The 26089-nt window shown below is 36.1% G+C and overlaps 1 long non-coding RNA gene and 1 other non-coding gene across 2 annotated transcripts; one reads left to right on the plus strand and one right to left on the minus strand.

Moving 5' to 3' along the window:
- Positions 1-4067: 4067 nt before the first annotated feature.
- On the minus strand, positions 4068-4174 carry LOC143689157 (U6 spliceosomal RNA). The gene has a single exon (XR_013178621.1). It is a non-coding gene; the product is annotated as a U6 spliceosomal RNA (small nuclear RNA).
- Positions 4175-13939: 9765 nt separating this feature from the next.
- On the plus strand, positions 13940-25728 carry LOC143686349 (uncharacterized). Its single transcript, XR_013177076.1, has 3 exons — positions 13940-14107; positions 24302-24606; positions 25619-25728. It is a non-coding gene; the product is annotated as an uncharacterized LOC143686349 (long non-coding RNA).
- The last annotated feature ends 361 nt before the right edge of the window (positions 25729-26089 follow it).

Raw genomic sequence — 26089 nt, forward strand, 5'->3', positions numbered from 1 at the left:
GTCTTCACTTTTTCCACTAAGCATTGACTATACACCAGGTTTGGTGCCATCAACAGGGATTCAGTGGTGAATAAGACAGACTTTCTTCCTGCCCTTATGATACTTTTAGTCAGAAGAATGAAAGTCACTGAAAGTAAATTGTCTGAATAATTTGACAATCCCAACTGAAGCGTGAGTTACAAAGGCTTAAGAGGGAGTGTTCAAAGAAAGTTTAGTGGTGGTACTTCACCAGCCTGAGAGGGAATGGAAGGCTTCGTTAGGACAGTGGTGCTTAAACTGGGAGCTAGGAAGGGAGTTGGGAGAAGAGAAGTTCATGGGGGAGGAGGAACAGACAGGAGACTAAGAGAATAAAGAAAAGCATCATGAGGAGAGGCTAGAGAGTTAGCTCGGGACCACCCTGTGCAAGGTCTTGAAGACATCAAGGTGGATGTGGGCCTTTATCCTTATACTGAAAAGCCATGGGGTGGGGCGGGGGGAGGGTTAAAATGTGGTTTCAGCAAAGGAAATAGATTAGAGTGTTGGGACATGAGTTAAAAGGCCATTTCGAGAGGTACTGCTTTATCAGTGTCTCCTTGGGGAGGCTGTTTCTGAGACTGTAATTCACAGCAACGCAATACAACTAGTAGTCCTTAAAGCTAAGCGCTGAATTTAGAAATATGTGAATTTTGTGTCTGCAGGAGGTACTGTCAACATAGGCACACATTAGAAATGGAGTTGGAAATAGTCATAAGGCAAAAGATGGAAAAAAGACTAATAATTCTCATATCCAAGGAAACTTACGTGTTGACAAGAAAAAGAAAGTCATAAATATATTTACATATATGTATACTAGCACAAATAATAAATGATACTCAAATTTGATAGTAGCCAAGAAAATGCATATTATTGCAACTGTCAGACTCTAGAGTACTGTATCTTTAAAAAATAAAATACAATGAACAACTTGCTTCTAACTGAATGAGAATATGTATAATCGTGATTGCTGTAGTCAGGATTGTTGATGTTTTAGATTTGTGTTACACAGAAGTGATATTGTGGACCTGAGGTTTAAAGGAATAGGTCAAAATTAATTAACTATTCTTAATGATAAGTCTAAGGGGGACAAATAATAAGAGTGAATTAGAGAATAAAGCCAAATACTTCCTAAAATAAACATCTCAGAAGAGTTCTGAGCATATAGTACTATATGTACTTCACCAGCAAAGGTTTACTCTTGCCAGAAACTGGAATCTGAAATTATTAGTATATAATTTTGACTATCAAACTAGTCATGCAGGGACTCATTAATAGCAACTGCTAAAATAACATTAAAATATATGTCAATGGGGACCTATATGATCCTCAATTTTAGTGAAATCACAGTGCACAGAGAAAGGACCAATCCATAAAACTCAAAAAGACAGAATTTAACTCCTGCTGCACTCTGTTACCAATAAAAAAAAAAAAAAAAAAAAAAAAAAGACAGAATTTAAGTGGTCTGTGTTTATGTGAAAAAATTCAGTGTTAATATCCTTTTAGGTTGAAATATTGAGAAAGGAAAGATGAGTGCTGTTTTTTGATGGATGTAATTTTGTTGTTTAAGAGCAACATAGTTTGTTTTTATTCCTTTTTTTAGGAAGCAACAATATAAGCAGCGCATTAATCTGAAACTTCAGAAGCCAGATGAAGAAATATATCTGAAACCTGATGAATTTTGTTTACCTGTCAGACAAGTACATCTGTACCAGGCCCTCGATGGCATTATATGTCAAGGGCTTTATAGTGTTGAGCAGCCTTAGACTGATAAATGACTCAGAAAGTGTACTTACACTACACGTGCCATTTTTCCAATGTTAAAAAACTGCAGGTTGAATGATCTGTAAGCACCCACTGCCCTTAGGAAATAGTATTATTTTCACCTTTGTTTTAAACCCTTTAAAGTCATGAAAGGTTATATAACTAACGGCTTCTTTCCAAAAAAAGAAAAAGAAAAAACCTGAAATCAAGGCCATTGTTAATTGATTTTCATGTTCATTTTATGTAATGTGAAAATTAAAAATTCCTCTCCTCACTCATAGCAGCTAGAATTAGCTAAACAACAGATTCCTTGACCAATCCTATTGATTTCCATTATTACTTTGTCATGGCTTTTTAGTGTTAACTTGGGTTTACTTTCTGAAATATGTATTTTTATTTAAATCTGTGAAGGATAAAGTGATAAAATTTTATCATCAAAATTTTTTTTTGTATCTCATACCATTTTACCTTTTTTTCCAGTTAAAATTAAATTTAAATAAGTGATGACCAAGGTTTTATGTTGTATATAATTCATAGTTTAAATTTGTGTTCACAAACAGCAAAAATTTCATCCATCATACATAAAAATAAAAGTCAATTTTGTTTCATTTTACTTTATTTTTAATGATAATTTATGGAGATATAAAAATCAATACAGTAATCATATTAGAATATTATGCATAAATAATCAAAACTACATACTGTCAGAAAAATCTCAAAGGTAAGTGGAGTGAAAAATAAATCTGGAAGTCAATGAGATTTATCTTGATTTGCAGTCTGAAGATTGACATATAATTTGGAGTCCCCTTGACTGGATTCTTTTCACCTGAAAATAAATGTCATCATAATACCCATCATCTACTACAAGGATAATGTAAGCTTTAATGAGAGTACTTGTAAAGTATTTTGAGTGTTTCATGGAAAGATCCTTTATTAACCCAAGAACTTTTCCTTGAAGCTTGAACTTGCAAGCCACAATGTAAAAATATCCAGATTTATTTTCAGATTTATTGTGTCTGTTCTCAAGTGCTATGCTCTTAAAAGAACAAAGGACAAAAAAAGAGCAATTTTTTATAAGAACTATAGCTAACAGCCTTCTTATGCCATGATATCAGGATCAAAATTCTTTTTAACAAAATATTCTGACTAATAATAATACTTGTCATTTTTCCAAAGTAAACAAAATTATAACAAATGTGGCTATTAAATTAAGTGAATTATTTGTTAACTTTGAATAATTGATTCTACATTTCAGTGGCTCTGCTGTAATTTCAGTAAGTTTATGGAAGATAAAAATCTATTAGATTTGAAAATTCACAGCAAAATGGTGATCAGTGACTAGACACAAGAGCCCCATCTCAAAATCAAGATTAAAGAATTTCAATTAGTCTGTACATAATGACATGTTTCTATCTTTCTCTTACTTTTCAGTTTTGAACTCATTCTCATAAATGAGTTTACACCTTCCATGCGATGCTCTTACTAATGGGCAGCCTATATCTTTTTGTTGTCCTGCACCCAAATTTAGAGATCAAGTTCAGCAAGAAAGATGACCAACAAGACAGCAATTTCAACTATTTTACAGCGAAAGTCAAAGCTTTAGATTATTTCCATTTTAATAATTGCAAACTTTGAGTGATGACACAGTTCAATGACATTTCTAAGTTGAGTCAATGAGTTGGTTGCATTATGTCGCTTTGCATTTTTTTTTTTACATTGTGGTAAAGATGGCAATGCCATTAACAACGATGGAGTACATAAATTTGTACACATCTTTTACCTTCACTTATATAAGGCTCATTCTTTGATCTCTGACAGAAATATTTTCCTGCAAAATTTACCATTGCACTTTTACACTCTGTTCTTAGAAGCACAAACTCAATATGCGATTTCTTATATAAACTCTTGAACCAGTAATGCTTTCTCCAGTTAAATTCAGTTATACTTGTGACAAAATCAATGTGGTAAGTGAAGTTGCCTTTATGATAAAACAATGTGAATGGCAAAACTGCACATGAGTCTATCACTCTGTTTTTGTGCAGGACTCAGATTTATTTTTTGAAAGAAAATGTATTTTATTATATTTAAATAGAGATTTAAAATATATGTGCTTTTCAGTTTTATCATCCAAAAATGTTTATTTCTTCGACATTGTGGATAATTAGAAAACAGTTAAATTTAATTACTATTCAATGAAATTCAATTAAAATATATTTGACAATTAAATGGAGATATTGAAATGCTTGCATCTATTTAAAAATAATACTCTTCTCCCATAATTTTTTTTTTTTTTTAATATGGAATGCTTCACGAATTTGCCTGTCATCCTTGCGCAGGGGCCATGCTAATCTTCTCTGCATCGTTTCAATTTTAGTATATGTGCTGCCAAACTGAGCACTCCCATAGCTTTTTTTTTTGACCCATAGCTTTTTAATGAAATATTTCATTAATAAATATTTTCAGAAAATCACATTCATTTGATTATCTCATGGATAATTTGTGATAATATATTAATGTATCATTAGGCAAATTGATGTTTATAGGTATAATTATTTGAGAGTGAGATGATGGGATTCTGGTTTGAGACATTGTCATATTATAGTATATATTTGGTAGGGGGTGTTTTGCAAATGTTCGTGTTCATATTAAATGCAAAACTTGCATATATTTGAACAAAGCATATTAATGTTATCATAATTTGTTTTTGCCTCATTTGTGTTTGATCAAGGCAGTAGAACTACTATGAATGATACAGAATGAGGGGTTTATTGGAAGGTTTAGAATGTTAAAACTGATAAAGCACTCTATGGAACCTATTGTATTATTTCTATATCTGGTGTAGAGTTTGAAGTTGCTCTAGAACAACAAGTTGAGAAATAAAGAACCAAGTGAAGCAGATGAGGGTAAAGACAAAGTGGAATCTAAGAAGGTGAACTGAAGCCTACATCTTTGGCCAACCTTCCCCAACTTCAATGATGCAAATGGCCTGCAGAAGGAGCCGATGTCCTTTGCCACAGTGCTACATGCAGACTGGGCCAAGACGATGTGAAGTTCAGGGAGGCAATCCAGTGGGATCTGGAGGAATTCAGCCTCATTTCTTCCCAGTGTCCTAATATGAGATAGATCAGAGAACCCTGACCTCCAGAGCCAAGAGGCTGCTGCTTCACCTCTGTCTTCTAACTTCCACCTAAATTGGGACCATTCAGGTAAGGAGAGCCTGGGAAGCATAGTTCAGGTTTGCGAAGATGAACACAGTAAGAAAGGATCTAGAAGATATGGCCCCATCCTCAGGAATTTAGCTTAGAAGGGGAAATCAGGCATGGAGGAGTCAGAAAACAAGTATGACTCCAGTGATGTGTCACAAGGCTATTGGAATATGACATACAAAGTGTCATATGGCTTTAAAGATCATCAGCCTCTTTTGGAGTTCTGAAGAGAGAAAGATTTTATATATATATATATATATATATAATTTATGTATATATATATATATATAATTTATGTATATATTGACATGTGGTATTTCATCAGCAATCTCGTTCCCCTATTTTTTTTTTAATGGCAACAACTAAATCTGATTTCTGAAACATTTTTGAAAAATTTCCTTTAATATATGTTCACAAGATGCTGATTCCTGGAACTCACTGCAAGCTCATCCACAAAGGTAAGGTCAAGGACACAGACTTCACAGCAAGTCAATCTTGGCAGACAGGTCCTACAAGTAAGAAGAATAAGGCGCTTTTGTTTTCTCTGAAGTCCTACCAGTCAGTGCCAGAATGGCCTAGCCTTGAAATCAAGAAGGGGATCAAATGCCTTAGTATCAATTATCAGTATGTTTTTTTGAAATTTAGAGTGTTAATTTCCAGAGATGAACTATTTTTAATAACATTTAATTACTTTTTAACTTTAAATTTGTTTATCTGTAAACACGTTTAAAGTTGTTCCTTTCTCAGGTAGACCCAATATGAAGTTTCCACAAAAATGGAAATCAGTTTCCATACTGAATGACTATGATGTGCCAAACTTCATAGGAGGCACTACATATTATATGAGAATGAATTAGGCATGACCCCAGCCTCAGTAAGTTTAGCTTAATAGAGGAAGCAAGGCATTAATTGAGACACTTGTAATATAAATTAGACTTTGATATGTCATAGGTCAATTAAAATCTTATATTACAATGTCATATAGCCGTAAAGATCATCAGGTTCTTTCAAAGTTCTGAAGAAAGAAGGATTGTTGTTAGAGTTGGATGTTTCATACTCTTTCAGTTGTCCACTTGTGGCCATTTTTATCAAATGAGCACACCACATAAGTTTATTAAAAGTAGATTTTTTCTGGCTGGCAGCATTTGAAAAAAGAGGCTTTTAATTTGGGGGGGTCATCAAAGAATCCAAAAGTATTGAGTGGAATACCTTATTAGTAATGGAATGATAATGGTTATCTGCAATATGGCTATTTATATTGGTATGTCAATGCACTTTTTAATAAAATTCAAAATGTGTAGATGATTCATGGAGTGTTATTTATACATCGTCTGTATATATCATACATTGCATATCATTTAAGACTTTAATCTTCCCTCCCAAATTGTGTCTTTTCTGCTTTTTGCTTTGAATGATTGATATTTTGTGATTATCTATGTACTGTAAAGAGCCTTCATGCAGTTATATCTTAGACTAGTTATACGTTGGCTACTCTTTTAGCAGTGAAGTCACATGTGAGATGAGACAGAGGTTGCATGCTTGCTGCAGAGATATAGCTGTCTTTGTGGGAATAGGCACCTGATGTCCTGAAAAGACTAAAGTGTTGCAAAGCTGCTTGAGTCTGGAACTGAAGGATGCCTTGGGAAACATGTCTAACTTTTGACTCAGCCAGGCAGGTGCAGGGAAGCAGGTGGTTCCACCTGTGCTTTCCTCCTTCCTGTTTTTTAGTTACACTTTTGTTTCTTTCTTTACCTCTCAGCCCTATGAACTAAACAGTGCTGAATCTCTTGGGGTCTTTGAGTCTCCATCAGATTTCAAAGTCCCACTTGGTCCCAGATTTAACTACATCTTATCTCTTGTCCTTCTTTCTTAATTCCCCCCATGCGTCCCTTCAGTCCTGACACTGAGCAGTGCTGGTGGTGGCAGTTATGGAAAACTACTGGCAAATTGTAAATTTAACCATCCTTTTTACTCTGCGCTCTACTTCAATTTATCTGCAATAAAATTACATATTGTTTTAATATTATTAACAGAAAAAAATATGCTGTGAAAATTCAGGAGCAAGGTATATTTCTGAAGCAGTACATCTTTGGAAGTTTTCAGGAGCCCTAGAATAAATTGTCACTTTAGCCAACAATGACACAAAATAAAATGAAATACAATAAAAAACAACAACAAATAAAATTTTGGTCTCAATATAGTTTGATGTTACATCTTCAAATTTTAAAACGTCACATTTAACAGAAATCTATTTTGTTTTTCTGCCTTGCTTATATATATATATATATACACATGCGCATGTATGTACCGCTATATAATATATGAATGTTATTGTTTTTTGGTATTACTATTTTATCACCAGTATCATTACAATACTTTGTTCTGAGAGCAGTAGGATTCATTTTTTGAGGTTTGGAGGCTAAACACAGACTCCTCTAGAGAGAGATGGGCTCAGCATATTATTGAAGCCATGTTTACACTTGCTCTCTGCAGGCATCAGAATGCTGCTAGTTGGCAGCATTAAAAGGTAAGTGCTGAGTACTGCTTGGTTTTTGCATTCAAACCCAGGAAAGCATGACTTTGAATCATGGCTTTGCCACCTCTTAATTGTGTGAGGTTGGGTGCTCCCTCAAAGCTGATTTACTCATTTTATATTCATAATATTAACGCTTCATTGGCAGAATGTTTGTAAAATATAAAAATAACACTTCATCTTTATAGAAGTGCCCGTAGAAGTGTTTAGAAAACATAATTCTGTTTAATACTTTATGCCATGAAGATAGGAATTTTTAACACCAATTATTTCATTCATGCTTTTAACCTAAAAAAGGAATAAATGTACGACCATATGAGGAAAATAAGTTCATGGTTAAGAGACTTCCTTAACGTTATGCTTTTATCTATAAGGATGTTGGGTGCTCTGATTTTCTGTAAATGATACCTATTAATTAATTGAAACACTCAGTTTTAAAGCTGAAAAGCAATTAAACTTTGGATGAGTTATCATTTGATACATTTTACAACTAGTAAAACCCAGGGATTGTGATACACAGGCCAGCGTAATTTTCATTAATTCATTTTTCAAATATATTTTGAATAACACTGTTTTCAAAACTAGATGACTATCACATAATAAAATATAAGGGAGAAAAATGTTTTTAATATTCTATTAATAAAAAAGTGAATATTCCAAAGTCAGTGTTCAGTGATGCATTTTAACATGCAATTTTGTCTTATGAACTTGTAAGTGCAAATTCCAGAGTTGTTAAAAGCTGGTAATGAATCATTTGTTTGAAAGTTATAAAGCATAAGAATATCTAAAATATGTTACTGTACGCTTTGGAGAGCCAGTGGTAGACTTACAGCTTATAGACGGTAGTAACTTGGCATGCACACTGTCAATTACTGGAAATTATTTAAAAACAGAAAAGAAAAAGAAAAAAAAAAAGAGGTAAGAAACATCTAAGATGCCAAGCCATAAATTAGAAGGGAGATTTGGCAAAAGAAGGCAATTCACCTAGAGGTTCTCGCTGGAAGAAAGCAAAAGAGGTTCCTGAATTTATTCATATCAGAAAACTCCTAGCGTTACATACTTGTCAAATGCGAGGGGCTCATCATGAAGTGAAAGTAGTAAATCACTTGTTTACAGGAACTAAGTTTTCTGGTTGGTGTTGGGTGCTTTGCTGGACCAGGTTTTGCTCTGAGAACCAGTGTCGGTGCTGTCAAACAAGGAATCATATCCGTTTGCCCCTGTGGCAGCAGGAAGCAGAGAGATTTTTGCATTCTATAACCCCAGAGCTGTCCATCTGCATTCCTCAGGGAAGTAAAAACTAAATGAATTCACGTGCAAAAAATCCTTGGTGAAAAGGAAAATCCTTGTTATATTGGAACACTAATTCTCACGTGAATCTCTTAATCACAGTTCCTTCACCAATGAGTAATCACAAAGAAATCAATGCAGCTTCTGTATAATGTTACAAAAAAAAAAAAAAACAGGAAGAAAGGAAAAAATAAACAAGTGATAGATTAAGGAATAATGCCAAATAGCCAAGGGAAAGATAAAAATCATGTCCAATTATTTTTGGAAGTTTGTTTTAATACACTTTTCATGAAGCAGTTAAAGCATAATTAAATGCAGAATTACAAACACCCAGAGGAAAGATCGAAAGGTATCAGAAGAGGATGGAAGATAAGCTAGAATAATCCAGGTGATGTTTAAAAATATACACATCCTCTTTTAGCCAACTTTCAGACGCGTCATTCCTCTAAATGATTTGGGATGATGATATTTTGGGGATGACATCTGCAGAGGAGAGACGATTATGAACCCTGCCTTTTCCATGGATTTCTTACTGTGTCTCATGAAAGGATGGGCACATGGTCGGGTCTGGAAATAATTTAGGCATTCATGTTTTGGCTCTCTTTAAACCCTTTCATTGCTTCGTCTTTATTTTAGGCATTCATCAAGCACAATAGGCCTTTAATCTCTTTGACCAGTCATCACCCCGGGAGGAATACCAATATATCACTGAGACTCACACAATTATAGAGGCATTAAGGGAAAATACTGTAATTTGTTGCTTGGCTTCTTGAAAAGGTTTCACTAAATGTTTGCCTTTTAGAAGCAACCGTGTTGCACAAGCCTTATGGAATGAGGTTTTGAGATCATTTTCAATTTGGCTGTATTGGCTATAGGATAAATCACTGGAGGGCGCAATTATATTGTCCGTACTGCATATTTGAACCCTGGATGCTTAGCGTGTCTTCTACCTATCCAAGTCGATATAGCCAAGACAAGTTCTTAGATGTTTTGAATACCACAGCATTTCTATGAGCATTCCAGGCACATGAATAGCACTCTTGGAAATCGAGATTAACATATATTGATTTTATAACATAGTTCTTACACCCAAAGTTAAGACATTCATACAAAGGTTCATGTTTCTCTGTCTCAATATATTTTTAATATTTATTAAAGAATGAGAGAAAAATATGTTTAACACTTATTAGCTTAAGATAAAATAAATAACAGAAAATCTTACCAAATAGCAATTACTTGTGATGGACAGAAACTAAGACAATAATATCATTAGTCAATAGTAATAATGCATCAGAAATATACTGTTGTTCTCCTTTATATCAGAAAATAAAAGAATTAAAGAGAAGTGTAGGTTCATGAAATCTCATCTCTCTTTCTCTGTGTCTCACTCTTACTATGTGTTTCCCTGTAGGAAGACTGAAAAATAATGCAAAAGAGCAATTTGCTAGGTTGAAAGAATTGAATTGATAGGTTCTAAGAACTTAGGAGACAAATCAATGCAATGCAACATTTCAAATCCGTTGACTAATTTGTTTCGAATTCAACTCTTTTTTTTTTTTATAATTCTCTTCCTCCTCACCAGTTTTCCCAGAGGAAAATGCTGTTTTATTAATAAAATGTAACTCATGTATAAACAACAGTTCTTCAATAATATTCTTCCATGAAGCATAGTTGAAAACTATTCTGAGAGAGCAGCATCTTAAACTATAAAAACACGAACAAATTTTTCAGCTCCTGTATCATCCACTGAACTGGGTTAACAATTCACACACTTATGAATATATATATATATTTTTTTCCAGTAGTTGCATTCATTGATCATTTATTGAGTAATTAATGATGCAAAAATATGTATGTAGGGCAAAACTTCTGCTGTCTAAAAGAGAGGGCAGTAGCAGGGTCAGCAAAGAATGGGTTGCCTGTTTTCATATGGCCCACAAGCTAAGAATGACTTTTCTGTTCTGTTTCTGGTATATTGCATCCTGACAGCTAGCAAACTAGAATACCATCCAAGATTATATAAAGTAGATTAATATTGTCTGTTTAAAGGCCATAATTTTAGCATAGCCAAACCATGAGACTAACAAACTAGAATCAACTAATCAATCAATAATCATAAAAGGAAAGGAAAGAAAAAAAGGTCTGAGCTATAAGAAAAATTTCAAGTAGGGTGGCTATTATATTCCAGTTTGCCAATTGAATCTGTTATTTCTGAGAAATCATAAATAGCACCCCTTTCACTCTCAAAATTGTCACTCTATAGTCCTTCTAATTTAAAGGTCCACCCTGTCAGATAAACACAGAGCCAGCAAAGCACTAAATAGAATTCCCTTCTGTAAGGGTGAGACACAGTTCTTGAGGGATTCCCCTGGCACATGCCTGGCATGAGGTTTGACTCCTACTAGAAATTCAAATATTTCAAGAATGGATAGATTACAAAAGAAATAGATATCACCAGATTATATATATATTACAACTGATCCACAGATACCAAAGGCACACAACCCCCACAAAAGACTATGTGATAATTTAATAAGAGTTTGACCAACAAAGACAACTGAGAGATTTTATAAAAATGTTTAGTCCCTTGGCTCAGTCATGAGAATTCTCGTCTGCTGAGCCAGAGACCCAGGTTCGATTCCCAGAGCCTGCCTATGCCAAAAAGAAAAAAAAAAAGATTAGCCCTTTAGCTCATTAAAGATATTTGAACTTTTTGCTTGCTTTTCAATTGCTACAGAATTCATGAGAAGTGCATCTTGGAAGATGCTTTTGAGTCCTCAAGTTCTCCCGTGAGTCATTTACAATATCATTTCTGCACTTTATGTCTGTAAGTGATCGTTGAAACTTGAGTTTAACCACCATGTAACTTCTAACTTGCCAAATGAGATGGCCAAGTAATGAATGCAATAATAAATATCCAACTAATGCCTTAAATTTTATTGAAAACTAATCTTTAAAGAAAGACTCTCATGGTACAAAAATATTTCCAGAGGAAAACAACTTTTCTTGTTCTAGAAACTCCACATGCATAAGTTCTCAGCCTCTAAAGAGCATCATGATCACCTGGAAGACAAACAGGTGCTGAGCCACAGCCCTAGAATCACTAATTCGGAAGCTCTGAGGTGAGACCAAAGAATTGGCATTCTTAAAAAGTTCTCAGTGATGCTGCCTGGTTCTTGGACTTCTAGAACCACTGACATGGAGGAATCCATTGCAGTGTTTTTCTTTCAGTTGACCAATTCTTGATAATATTTCTTCTCCAATATAGCAAAAAAATAATGAATTCAAAATGTACTTCTGTGCTAGTGGCTGGTATGCTAGCATTGAAAGTTATAATTTTACCTGATGAAGATTTTACCAGACTTTCAATTTAAAGTTATCTTAAAAATGTGACTGTTCTCATTCTTTTTGACTCAAATGGCTAGCTTTTATTCCATATTATATTTACTTATATTTCCAGACCTTTCATCCCATTTTTAGAAAAACATATTAAGGTGGTTTTAATATGAAAAAATATAGCAGGAAGAAATCAACAAATAATATAATAAGTGCAATTTAGTATTTTTCTACCAAATAACAATTTTTGGTATTTTTTTACTGAATAATAATTTACTATCTTGCTGAAATATTAGAATAATTATAATTTTAATAAAATTGTGTTGTATAGGCTTTACAGCTTTTAGCTCTGATAAATTACAGTTGAGGAAATATATACTTCGTGTTCCAGGATAATAGAATGTGAATAAATATTCCATCAACATCATTGAATTAAAAGAAAAAAATCCCTTTACTGATATTTGAAAAGGCTAAAAGTGGCAATTACACATACGCATTGTGTTGTTACAGCTATAGGATCATTAAACAATTTTATCACATTAATGCCACTTAAACTTGCCATGAAAGTCCAGAAAATATAATGACGCTTTTGCCTGACAGAATTATACATTATTAGCATTATTATTATTGTTAAAATTGTTCTTCTGCATGCATTCAGCATTAATTCTAGACAAAGCTTGAATCCAAGACATTCTACAACTCATTAGGACTAACATTGCAATATTTTAGATTTTCTTTTTCATATGTGGCTCAAATGCATATAATTAATTAAATGCATACACAGTGCTTATATTTTATTCTAGTTTTGCAAGCATCAAATGATATTTCTCAAAATATCTATTATATATAATCTCTCCATTGTGAGCTTGCCTGTTTTGTGTTCACAGATAACTCAGTCATGCAGAGCAGGAACTGAAATCCAGGACTGTGGTTCACTTTTCAAAGTTATATGATATCTGAAGCACAGAGTTTTAAAGTAATTGGGAAACTTGGAGATCATCTGATCTAAAAAATTCAGGCTGCAAAAATTGGAGAGAATTTCTAGGACTTTTCCAGCGTAACTAAAGTTTCAGGACCCAGAGTAGTAAGTACTTAGATCTCTGGCTGTTCTGTTCAATGCTATTGCCACAGCACCTTTCTGGCTGTCTGCTTTGGGACCTGATAGAGTGAATGAAAAGAACTGTCTACTCTGTAATACAGAGCAAACACAAGCAGGTAATGAGAAGAGGTTTCTAAATCCTTCTCTACCTGAAATGCCCCTCAGGCATCTGAGGTTAACAAAGCAGTTTCTGCTGAGATTGAGCAGTTGGAGAGTTTTTTCTGATGTTTCAAGGGAAGGCCAAAGATCTGGAATACTCCACTCATATATGACCAGAATGAATGTGATTCTATCCATTTTCTAGACACTGTCAAAATCATTCAACTGACTTTCATGTGAGCATAGGCTTGCAGCCTATTCACAGTCTTTCGGAGTTATATTTGCATTCTTAAACATTGTATATCTACTACATTTAATGTTGTTTTGGAATTTAAAAGCTGAAAATCTGTGTAGGAAACGGAAATTTGAAAATAGAGATGGGAAAGGTTTAAAATAGCGTCATAGATTTTTGAATTATGTATCCCAACCACAGCATGTTCATCCACGTTTCTGTGGGCTGGAATGCATTTGTCAATAGAACCCTTCAAAGAGGTACTTTTAGTTAAGGTGTGGCTCGAGTGAATCAGTGTGGGTCTTAATCCTTAATAAACAATGTCCTTAATAAACAGAAGAAATTCAGAGGCAGTGAGCCAGAGGAGCCAGAAGCGGGAAGTCAGAGGACACTAGAAGAGGAGACACAAGGAGAAAGAGATGGCTAGGTGAAGAGAGGCAGAGATGCAAGCCAGGGGGCCCCAAGGACTACAGCAAGCCAGCGTCAGGACCCTACAGACTTTACCAACCCTTGACTTTGGGCTTCTAGTCTCTGAAATTGTGAGCTAATAAGTACTTGTTTAAGTCAACTCATTATGTGGCATTTGTCATAGCAGGAGGCAAATTAAGACAAGTAGTATTGATGATTTGGGAATTCATATTTTTTTTTTTTTTTTTTTTTTTTTTTTTTTTTTTTTTTTTTTTTTTTTTTTTTTATTAACGGAAAGAAAAAAAGAAATTAACACAACATTTAGAAATCATACCATTCTACATATGCACTCAGTAATTCTTAACATCATCACATAGATGCATGATCATTGTTTCTTAGTACATTTGCATCAGTTTAGAGGAACTAGCAACACAACAGAAAAAGATATAAAATGTCAATATAAAGAAAAGAAATAAAAGTAGTAGTAATAGTAAAAAACAACAACAACAAACAAACCAACAAGCAAACAAAAACAAAAAAAAAACCCTATAGCTCAGATGCAGCTTCATTCAGTATTTTAACATGATTACTTTACAATTAGGTATTATATCGTGCTGTCCATTTTTGAGTTTTTGTATCTAGTCCTGTTGCACAATCTGTATCCCTTCAGCTTCAATTACCCATTGTCTTACCCTGTTTCTAACTCCTGCTGAACTCTGTTACCAATGACATATTTCAAGTTTATTCTCGAATGTCCGTTCACAACAGTGGGACCATACAGTATTTGTCCTTTAGTTTTTGGCTGGATTCACTCAGCATAATATTCTCTAGGTCCATCCATGTTATTACATGGTTCACAAGTTTATCTTGTCTTAAAGCTGCATAATATTCCATCGTATGTATATACCACAGTTTGTTTAGCCACTCTTCTGTTGATGGAGATTTTGGCTGTTTCCATCTCTTTGCAATTGTAAATAACGCTGCTATAAACATTGGTGTGCAAATGTCCGTTTGTGTCTTTGCCCTTAAGTCCTTTGAGTAGATACCTAGCAATGGTATTGCTGGGTCGTATGGCAATTCTATATTCAGCTTTTTGAGGAACCGCCAAACTGCCTTCCACAGTGGTTGCACCCTTTGACATTCCCACCAACAGTGAATAAGTGTGCCTCTTTCTCCGCATCCTCTCCAGCACTTGTCATTTTCTGTTTTGTTGATAATGGCCATTCTGGTGGGTGTGAGATGATATCTCATTGTGGTTTTGATTTGCATTTCTTTAATGGCCAGGGACATTGAGCATCTCTTCATGTGCCTCTTGGCCATCCGTATTTCTTCTTCTGGTAGGTGTCTGTTTAAGTCTTTTTCCCATTTTGTAATTGGGTTGGCTGTCTTTTTGTTGTTGAGTTGAATAATCTCTTTATAAATTCTGGATACTAGACCCTTATCTGATATGTCATTTCCAAATATTGTCTCCCATTGTGTAGGCTGTCTTTCTACTTTCTTGATGAAGTTCTCTGATGCACAAAAGTGTTTAATTTTGAGAAGCTCCCATTTATTTATTTCCTTCTTCAGTGTTCTTGCTTTAGGTTTAAGGTCCATAAAACCACCTCCAGTTGTAAGATCCATAAGATATCTCCCAACATTTTCCTCTAACTGTTTTATGGTCTTAGACCTAATGTTTAGATCTTTGATCCATTTTGAGTTAACTTTTGTATAGGGTGTGAGAGATGGGTCTTCTTTCATTCTTTTGCATATGGATATCCAGTTCTCTAGGCACCATTTATTGAAGAGACTGTTCTGTCCCAGGTGAGTTGGCTTGACTGCCTTATCAAAGATCAAATGTCCATAGATGAGAGGGTCTATATCTGAGCACTCTATTCGATTCCATTGGTCGATATATCTATCTTTATGCCAATACCATGCTGTTTTGACCACTGTGGCTTCATAATATGCCTTAAAGTCAGGCATCGCGAGACCTCCAGCTTCGTTTTTTTTCCTCAAGATGTTTTTAGCAATTCGGGGTACCCTGCCCTTCCAGATAAATTTGCTTATTGGTTTTTCTATTTCTGAAAAATATGTTGTTGGGATTTTGATTGGTATTGCATTGAATCTGTAAATCAATTTAGGTAGGATTGACATCTTAACTATATTTAGTCTTCCAATCCATGAACACGGTACGCCCTTCCATCTATTTAGGTCTTCTGTGATTTCTTTTAACAGTTTTTTGTAGTTTTCTTTATATAGGTTTTTTGTCTCTTTGGTTAAATTTATTCCTAGGTATTTTATTCTTTTAGTTGCGATTGTAAATGGGATTCGTTTCTTGATTTCTACCTCAGCTTGTTCATTACTAGTGTATAGAAAAGCTACAGATTTTTGAATGTTGATCTTGTAGCCTGCTACTTTGCTGTACTCATTTATTAGCTCTAATAATTTTGTTGTGGATTTTTCTGGGTTTTCTACATATAGTATCATATCGTCTGCAAACAGTGATAGTTTTACTTCTTCCTTTCCAATTTTGATGCCTTGTATTTCTTTTTCTTGCCTAATTGCTCTGGCTAGAACTTCCAACACAATGTTGAATAATAGTGGTGATAGTGGACATCCTTGTCTTGTTCCTGATCTTAGGGGGAAAGTTTTCAATTTTTCCCCGTTGAGGATGATATTAGCTGTGGGTTTTTCATATATTCCCTCTATCATTTTAAGGAAGTTCCCTTGTATTCCTATCTTTTGAAGTGTTTTCAGCAGGAAAGGATGTTGAATCTTGTCAAATGCCTTCTCTGCATCAATTGAGATGATCATGTGATTTTTCTGCTTTGATTTGTTGATATGGTGTATTACATTAATTGATTTTCTTATGTTGAACCATCCTTGCATACCTGGGATGAATCCTACTTGGTCATGATGTATAATTCTTTTAATGTGTTGCTGGATACGATTTGCTAGAATTTTATTGAGGATTTTTGCATCTGTATTCATTAGAGAGATTGGTCTGTAGTTTTCTTTTTTTGTAATATCTTTGCCTGGTTTTGGTATGAGGGTGATGTTGGCTTCATAGAATGAATTAGGTAGTTTTCCCTCTGCTTCGATTTTTTTGAAGAGTTTGAGGAGAGTAGGTACTAATTCTTTCTGGAATGTTTGATAGAATTCACATGTGAAGCCGTCTGGTCCTGGACTTTTCTTTTTAGGGAGGTTTTGAATAACTAATTCAATCTCTTTACTTGTGATTGGTTTGTTGAGGTCGTCTATTTCTTCTTGAGTCAAAGTTGGTTGTTCATGTCTTTCCAGGAACCTGTCCATTTCTTCTAAATTGTTGTATTTATTAGCGTAAAGTTGTTCATAGTATCCTGTTATTACCTCCTTTATTTCTGTGAGGTCAGTAGTTATGTCTCCTCTTTCATTTCTAATCTTATTTATTTGCATCCTCTCTCTTCTTCTTTTTGTCAATCTTGCTAAGGGCCCATCAATCTTGTTGATTTTCTCATAGAACCAACTTCTGGCCTTATTGATTTTCTCTATTGTTTTCATGTTTTCAATTTCATTTATTTCTGCTCTAATCTTTGTTATTTCTTTCCTTTTGCTTGCTTTGGGATTAGTTTGCTGTTCTTTCTCCAGTTCTTCCAAGTGGACAGTTAATTCCTGCATTTTTGCCTTTTCTTCTTTTCTGATAAAGGCATTTAGGGCAATAAATTTCCCTCTTAGCACTGCCTTTGCTGCATCCCATAAGTTTTGATATGTTGTGTCTTCATTTTCATTTGCCTCTAGGTATTTACTAATTTCTCTTGCAATTTCTTCTTTGACCCACTTGTTGTTTAAGAGTGTGTTGTTGAGCCTCCATGTATTTATGAATTTTCTGGCACTCCGCCTATTATTGATTTCCAACTTCATTCCTTTATGATCCGAGAAAGTGTTGTGTATGATTTCAATCTTTTTAAATTTGTTAAGACTTGCTTTGTGACCCAGCATATGGTCTATCTTTGAGAATGATCCATGAGCACTTGAAAAAAAGGTGTATCCTGCTGTTGTGGGATGTAATGTCCTATAAATGTCTGTTAAGTCAAGTTCATTTATAGTAATATTCAGGTTCTCTATTTCTTTATTGATCCTCTGTGTAGATGTTCTGTCCATTGATGAGAGTGGTGAATTGAAGTCTCCAACTATTATGGTATATGTGTCTATTTCCCTTTTCAGTGTTTGTAGTGTATTCCTCACGTATTTTGGGGCATTCTGGTTCGGTGCGTAAATATTTATGATTGTTATGTCTTCTTGTTTAATTGTTCCTTTTATTAGTATATAGTGTCCTTCTTTGTCTCTTTTAACTGTTTTACATTTGAAGTCTAATTTGTTGGATATTAGTATAGCCACTCCTGCTCTTTTCTGGTTGTTGTTTGCATGAAATATCTTTTCCCAACCTTTCACTTTCAACCTATATTTATCTTTGGGTCTAAGATGTGTTTCCTGTAGACAGCATATAGAAGGATCCTGTTTTTTAATCCATTCTGCCAGTCTATGTCTTTTAATTGGGGAATTCAGTCCATTGACATTTAGAGTTATTACTGTTTGGATAATATTTTCCTCTACCATTTTGCCTTTTGTATTATATATATCATATCTGTCTTTCCTTCTTTCTACACTTTTCTCCATGTCTCTCTCTTCTGTCTTTTTGTATCTGACTCTAGTGCTTCCTTTAGTATTTCTTGCAAAGCTGGTCTCTTGGTCACAAATTCTCTTAGTGACTTTTTGTCTGAGAATGTTTTAAATTCTCCCTCATTTTTGAAGGACAATTTTGCTGGATATAGGAGTCTTGGCTGGCAGTTTTTCTCTTTTAGTAACTTAAATATATCATCCCACTGTCTTCTAGCTTCCATGGTTTCTGCTGAGAAATCTACACATAGTCTTATTGGGTTTCCCTTGTATGTGACGGATTGTTTTTCTCTCGCTGCCTTCAAGATCCTCTCTTTCTCTTTGACCTCTGACATTCTAACTAGTAAGTGTCTTGGGGAACGCCTATTTGTGTCTAATCTCTTTGGGGTGCGCTGCACTTCTTGGATCTGTAATTTTAGGTCTTTCATAAGAGTTGGGAAATTTTCAGTGATAATTTCTTCCATTAGTTTTTCTCCTCCTTTTCCCTTCTCTTCTCCTTCTGGGATACCCACTACACGTATATTTGTACGGTTCATATTGTCCTTGAGTTCCCTGATACCTTGTTCAAATTTTTCCATTCTTTTCCGGATAGTTTCTGTTTCTTTTTGGAGTTCAGATGTTTCATCCTCCAAATCACTAATTCTATCTTCTGTTTCTTTAAATCTGTCATTGTAGGTATCCATTGTTTTTTCCATCTTTTCTACTTTATCTTTCACTTCCATAAGTTCTGTGATTTGTTTTTTCAGTTTTTCTATTTCTTCTTTATGTTCAGCCCATGTCTTCTTCATGTCCTCCCTCAATTTATCGATTTCGTTTTTGAAGAGGTTTTCCATTTCTGTTCGTATATTCAGCATTAGTTGTTTCAGCTCCTGTATCTCATTTGAACTATTGGTTTCTTCGTTTGACTGGGCCATATGTTCAATTTTCTGAGCGTGATCCGTTATCTTCTGCTGGCGTCTGGGCATTTAGTCAGATTTCCCCGGGTGTTCGAACCTACAGGTTGAAAGATTTTTCTGCGCAGTCTCTGGGATCTGTTCTTCCTATCCTGCCCAGTAGGTGGCACACGTGGCACACGCCTGTCTGTGGGTTCCACCAGCGAAAGTTGCTGTGGGTCCCTCAACTCTGGAAAACTCTCGCCGTAGGGGAGGCCCGGCAACCGAAGCGTCCCGGAAGAATGCCAGCCGGCCCGGGGTTCCAAACGCGGGGAGGGTCGCCGGCTGTCGCAGCACAGGAGAGCGTCCGGCCAAACTAGCTAGTCGGCCCGGGGCACCAAGCGTGGCGGGAGGGCGCCAGCTGTCGCAGCCCGGGAGAGTGCACTGCTCCCAGCCGACGGGGAAGTCACGTGTTTGGAAGGGATCCCCCGGTCACTGTTCTCCGCAGTCTGGGGATTTCCGACCCAACTATCTCAGTTGTTCCGGGGGGCCTCGTGTGGTGGGGGCACCAGCCGCCGCGGCCTAAGGGGACCGCCTGTCCAATTCTACCAGCTGGCCTGGGAAGGTGGAAGGGAGGGACTCCGGTCGCTTGCTGTCCCACCCAGGAAAGCCCGTGCCCCTTGGTGATCTCACCGGAGCTGGTTCTCCCAGATAGTCAGCCGTTCCAGGATGGGGTACGCTGTCCCTTTGATTTCCCTCGTGGCTCCGGGAGCTGCTCTGTATTATCTCCACTCCCCCAGTAGTTGTTCTGGAGGAGGAAAGGTGAGGGCGGCAAGGCTGTCGAGGCTGGTGGCGGAGGAGCACGGTGAAGGCGGGTGAAGAGGGCACCGTGTTGGTTGGAGAGCAGCCGGAGCAGGAGGGGGAGGAGGGGGGTAGGGAGGTCGGGCGGCTCGGCTGCTGCGGGGCGCGTGCGCCGCGCGGCGGTCCGGCGGAGAGAGAGAGGGGGTAGGGAGGTCGGGCGGCTCGGCTGCTGCGGGGCGCGTGCGCCGCGCGGCGGTCCGGCGGAGAGAGAGAGGGGGTAGGGAGGTCGGGCGGCTCGGCTGCTGCGGGGCGCGTGCGCCGCGCGGCGGTCCGGCGGAGAGAGAGAGGGGGTAGGGAGGTCGGGCGGCTCGGCTGCTGCGGGGCGCGTGCGCCGCGCGGCGGTCCGGCGGAGAGAGAGAGGGGGTAGGGAGGTCGGGCGGCTCGGCTGCTGCGGGGCGCGTGCGCCGCGCGGCGGTCCGGCGGAGAGAGAGAGGGGGTAGGGAGGTCGGGCGGCTCGGCTGCTGCGGGGCGCGTGCGCCGCGCGGCGGTCCGGCGGAGAGAGAGAGGGGGTAGGGAGGTCGGGCGGCTCGGCTGCTGCGGGGCGCGTGCGCCGCGCGGCGGTCCGGCGGAGAGAGAGAGGGGGTAGGGAGGTCGGGCGGCTCGGCTGCTGCGGGGCGCGTGCGCCGCGCGGCGGTCCGGCGGAGGGGAATTCATATTTTAAAATGTGGCGTTTTCTGTGTTAGGAGAGGTATTTGGTTTTGTTCTGCTTGGGTGCTGGGTCCAGGGTGCCAGTGGCACTTGACCTCAGGAATTTCATTTTATCAACCAGAACAGAAACAAGTTGCTTGACTCCACAGGATCCACGGAGAACCTGATCATTGGGGAACAGAGAAAGTTAAGGTTGTACAATCAGACTCAAATTGTAAATAACCAGTTAATGAAACCGGGAGGCTATTTGGGGCAAATCCAGGCCTCCGAGGCTCAAGTTGTGTGGTACTGGCCATGAGAGTTCATTTTCCTGGGTCTGAAATTCCTTCTCTGTGAACATCAGTAAGAATACTTGCCTCATAGGGTTACTGAAAACATTCAGCAAGATAAACTGTGGGAAAACCCCTAGCTTGGAGACAAACACATACGACTTTAATATTTATTTTATTAATCGATTTATTATTTGGCGGGTAACACTTCCTTTCTTTTATTATATTTTATTTAATTATTTTAAAAAAGCTATATTTCTTTGTTGCATAATGGATATTAAATTGGAAACCATCCTAAGATAAAAGAGAAAAATATGGATTAAATAAGGATTTAAGGAAGAGCCTGCAAAAGTTAGTAGAATGCACATTCTTCTCATTTTTAATGCAGTATGATTAAAATAATTTGTTTTAAAAATGTATGCACACTGACTATGTTTAATACTTGGAGAGACAGGTTAATGGAGATAATCATTTAATTATGTAACAATATACCAAGGCCAGCCTAAAGGGAGAGTTAGGGATGTTTAGAACAAGTTGTGCTGCTTTTAAATAACTGCTTTCCTTTTCATGATATTTTTAAATCATGAACAGAAGAAACCTCAGGGAAAAAACAATATTTGCTAATCTTAAAAAGCAATACTTGAGAAAATGTGCACTTTATATAGAGTCTTATCTTACACTAAAGTGACAGAGCAAGAGACCTAGAGGAAAAAGATTGGAATGAGTTAGCATAAATCTGTAGGCAACCTGAGGTATGGTTTGTTCTAAGAAATGTTTCAAAATAAAAAGTGTAAAAGACTATGCAAGATAATAAGTGATTAAACAATGTTTTAATGAAAATTTATATAAACATGAAAATATTAGAATATTCAGACTTAAATTTAAAGAAACTGAGAAAAGGATTAAAAACTTACATGCAATGCAGTATAATTCTTATTACTTATTGTTTCTTGGATCAAGGAATTAGACCAGGGAATAATAAATAATAATTATTTTTGAAGAAATTATAAGAAATATGGATGTTTCAAATCTCTAGTCTATAAAAATCATATGTGGGTCATCTTATTTCTCTGAAATTATTCTTTAGAAATGTTCGTGAAAACAGTAAACAAACGAATAAGTACAATGGGAAGAGAATTTTCTTGTTTTCCAATGTAGATGCAATTTGGGAGAATATTAATGCAACTTAGAAAATAAAACCAAGCTAAACAATCAAACTCCAAGTCTAAATGTCTGAATTTAACTCTTTGACCTTGATAAAAACAATGCAATCCTTCTGGCACTGTTTCCTCATTTATTTAATGAGAAAACTAAACGAAGTAATTTCCTCACAAGAGTTTGTAGTTTTCTGCTTTCAGAAGCCGAAGTCTTGCAATATTTCGAAAACTAGTCATCATGGAGAGTTCTCATACTGCATTTCTCCTTCGTATATATTCTATCTCCAAATCTTTGAAAGCATGGGCACAAAATCGATTATAGATTTACAAAATCACAGGTTTTGAGGACCCCCATTTTGAGACCATGGAACTCAGAGGAAAAAAGCAAAGCTTAACCCACATAGTCCTATTCAGTGCCAGTTCTTTAGACAGTGAATATCAACCATCTCCCAACACTATAAGTCACACCTTCCTCTGGGCTCCCTTGACACTTAGTCTTAGTATATTGCACTCTACTCAGTCTTATGCATGAAAGTCTTCTCCATTAGACTGTGTACTCTTCTAAATAAGGAACCATTAGTCTTTATTTCTCAGCATCCAGCAAAATGCCTGTCACCTGGTAAGCTGGTAATAACCCTATAGAAAGCTGAAATTTAAATGGAGCAAATGCAAAATGAAAAACCTTTTTCAAGCAGAATCCTTCTCACCAAAAAAAAGTAGAGAAAAGTTAGGAAAAGCATAGCACTGCAAGGTTTTGGGAACTTAATGAGTCACTCACTGAAATTTTGTGAGGCAAATATTTTATTCAATTATTGTGACTGTGATATTCTAATTGATGTATGCTGCATTGCATAGCTCATTTTGGTTTTGTGTGATTAAAAATTGCTAAGATTCATATAAATTAAAAAAATTGAATGTCTTTTAAAAATATTGTGTTAAATTTTATTTTTATTATCTAATGTATAAATTTTTATTGAAGTTGCAACTTCTCTAATAACCATCACATTTCATGTCATTTAAATTTTATTTGGTTTCTTATAAACTGTGTAAAAAAATGGGATTATTTCTTAAGAATATGATTTGACAGTGTTTCTATTTCAGTTAAAGCTTGTGCTCATACATAGTGAAATAGAATATTGAGGTATTTTTAGGATAACACTATAAAATACTTGCAAATCAACTCACAATGTAAAATCTACATGCATAAATTAAATATTTTATAAAGGCTTTATTGTTAACTGGAAAATAGAAAGCTCTTTCCTGAGAAGAACTACCTTCTTTCATGTCAACATTTCCCACTCCTCGAGTATACGCAAATAAACACAAGGATTCCTCTGCATAAAAATGAGAATAACTTATCCATAATTTTATTGGAGTAGCAATAATTCAATAGTTGTCAAAGATATTGTCTTCATTTTGACAAAATGACAAATCCTATTTGACAAAAAGTATCACAAATGTAATGATGCATTCTGTTGGTTTGTTTCTTTATTTTTAATCTTAAAGATCAAGTCTCTCCCACTTTGCCATTCTAAGTAAGAAATTCTAGATGGAAATTTGACTCTAAAATTCTGTTTTATATTCCTTGACTTGCATTGCTCATTTGGTAATTGTCTTAATTTATAATGAATATGTGAAAGAAGTATCACTATTATGTTTTGTAAGCTTTCCCCAAGTACCACTTTGCTTAACTAAGTTTAGCTAAAAAAGTTAGAATTTTGAAATCTTTTAAAAACATACTATTCTACGTGAAAGAATGTCATTAAACTATAGAATAGATTCTATACCATGTATTACCCTGAGAGAGAAGAAATTCTATATTTGTGAAGGATTTAAAAAAGGAACTGCACAACTGATGTATTATTTCCAATTTTCTACAGGAACAAGCTCTGAAGCCTTGATCCAAAACAGGCAAAGACCTTAATAGCAGCACAAAGATCTTTGAAGAGGGTCACCCTGAAGCCCTGATGCGATGATCTCAGAACATGAAAGAAAATGGCAAAACCAAGAAGTAAGAGCGATAAGTGACGCAAGTCCAAAAAGTCATTTAAAGGTCAAAAGAAGAAGATAAATTCAGTTACATTATCCTTTGAAAAGCAGCTTCTGCTCATGCATAAATGCCAACATTTGAAAGTCATTACCAGGAACACTGAAGGGGAAAAGGCTCTCCTTTGGCCCTTTCAAGGTACTGAACATGAAGTTTCTTTGGTATAGAATGAATTAGAATTTTAAAACTGGAGAGCAGGCAACTTGGGAATCTTTAGGCTGCAGTGTTGTTCCCAGCTAGCACTAGATAAAATTATCATTTTGTGCATATGTGACAAATTTTTCATTCATTACTAATAGCCACAGGCACATTTACTTTGGTTTGGGATGGGAAATTACACTATGTGCCACTCTAGCTAGGCATGGCACAGTATAAATTAACTCCAGCCTTCTTGCCTCTCTAGGATCCTCTAGACCAAATGTGGGACTGTGGTTGTTACAGGGACCTGAACGAGCCTTTTCATGGGCCCACACTAGTGGCTCTTGTTCAAGGGTTGAAGTGTAACCTTAACCTAACTAGTGTCCAACAGGAGTGGGAGTCAACTCAAATCAGGGAGCTAGCATCATTCTTGTGCCCCAATCTTAAGCAAATTCATGAAGAAAATAGTGCAAGTCAGTGATGATGGTGGTAGTAGGGGACCAGTTCCATACAGGAACTTTTTAAAATGACATTACCGGTCCTAGTTTTGGAAAGGTCAGCCTAAAGATGGATTTAATTGTGACAAATTTAAATAGGACATTAGATTTTGTTCCTCATACATTTGGCTGGCTCAGAATTAATATTTACTTTATAGTCTAAATAGCAAAGTGTCTTGTTAATTCTTGATTATATTAAGGAATAGAAAATATTGATTGAATTTCTACCTGTTACAGGGATGATACATTAATCATATCATTCATTCACTCTTTATTCCTGAAGAGCTTTTTATAAAACTTATTTTTTCTATGAACTTTTTAAGAATTAATTTTGTACTAATTTTAGATTTACAAAAATGTTGCACTCACCCCATTTCCCCTAATGTGAATGCCTTACAAAACCATAGTAATTGTATCAAAATCAGAAAATTAACAATGATGCAATAATAGTACTAACAGATAGATGTATTCAAATTTCATTCTTTTTACTATTAATGTCCTTTTTCCTCTTCCAGGATTATATGAATTATCACACATTGTATTTAGCTTTTGCATTTACTTTGGCTCCTGGAATATGTATTATTTCCTCAGATTTTTAATTATATTAAACGACTTTTGACATTAATGACTTTTGACATTCTTTAACAATTTGATACATGCTGACCGAAGAATACTAACTAATTATTTATAGTATTCCTCCACTTGGGTTTCTCTGATCTTGTCTCATAATAGAAATGAAGTTATGAATGTTTTCACAAGAGAAGATTTTCTGTTTTCCATACATAATGCCAAGGAGTCCAAGTTTATTGCTGTGCTTTACTATTGGAGGCCTGCTTTAGTTTCCTAAGCTGCCCAAAGGAAATACCATGAAATGGTTCAGCTTGAACAATGAATACAGTTCAAGAGAATATCCAAATCAAGGCATCATCAAGGTGTTGTTTTCTTCTAATAGACTGACTGCTAGCAATCCTTGCCTACTCTGCCAC

The sequence above is a fragment of the Tamandua tetradactyla genome, chromosome 6, assembly GCF_023851605.1.
Source record: "Tamandua tetradactyla isolate mTamTet1 chromosome 6, mTamTet1.pri, whole genome shotgun sequence".
NCBI lineage: Eukaryota > Metazoa > Chordata > Mammalia > Pilosa > Myrmecophagidae > Tamandua > Tamandua tetradactyla.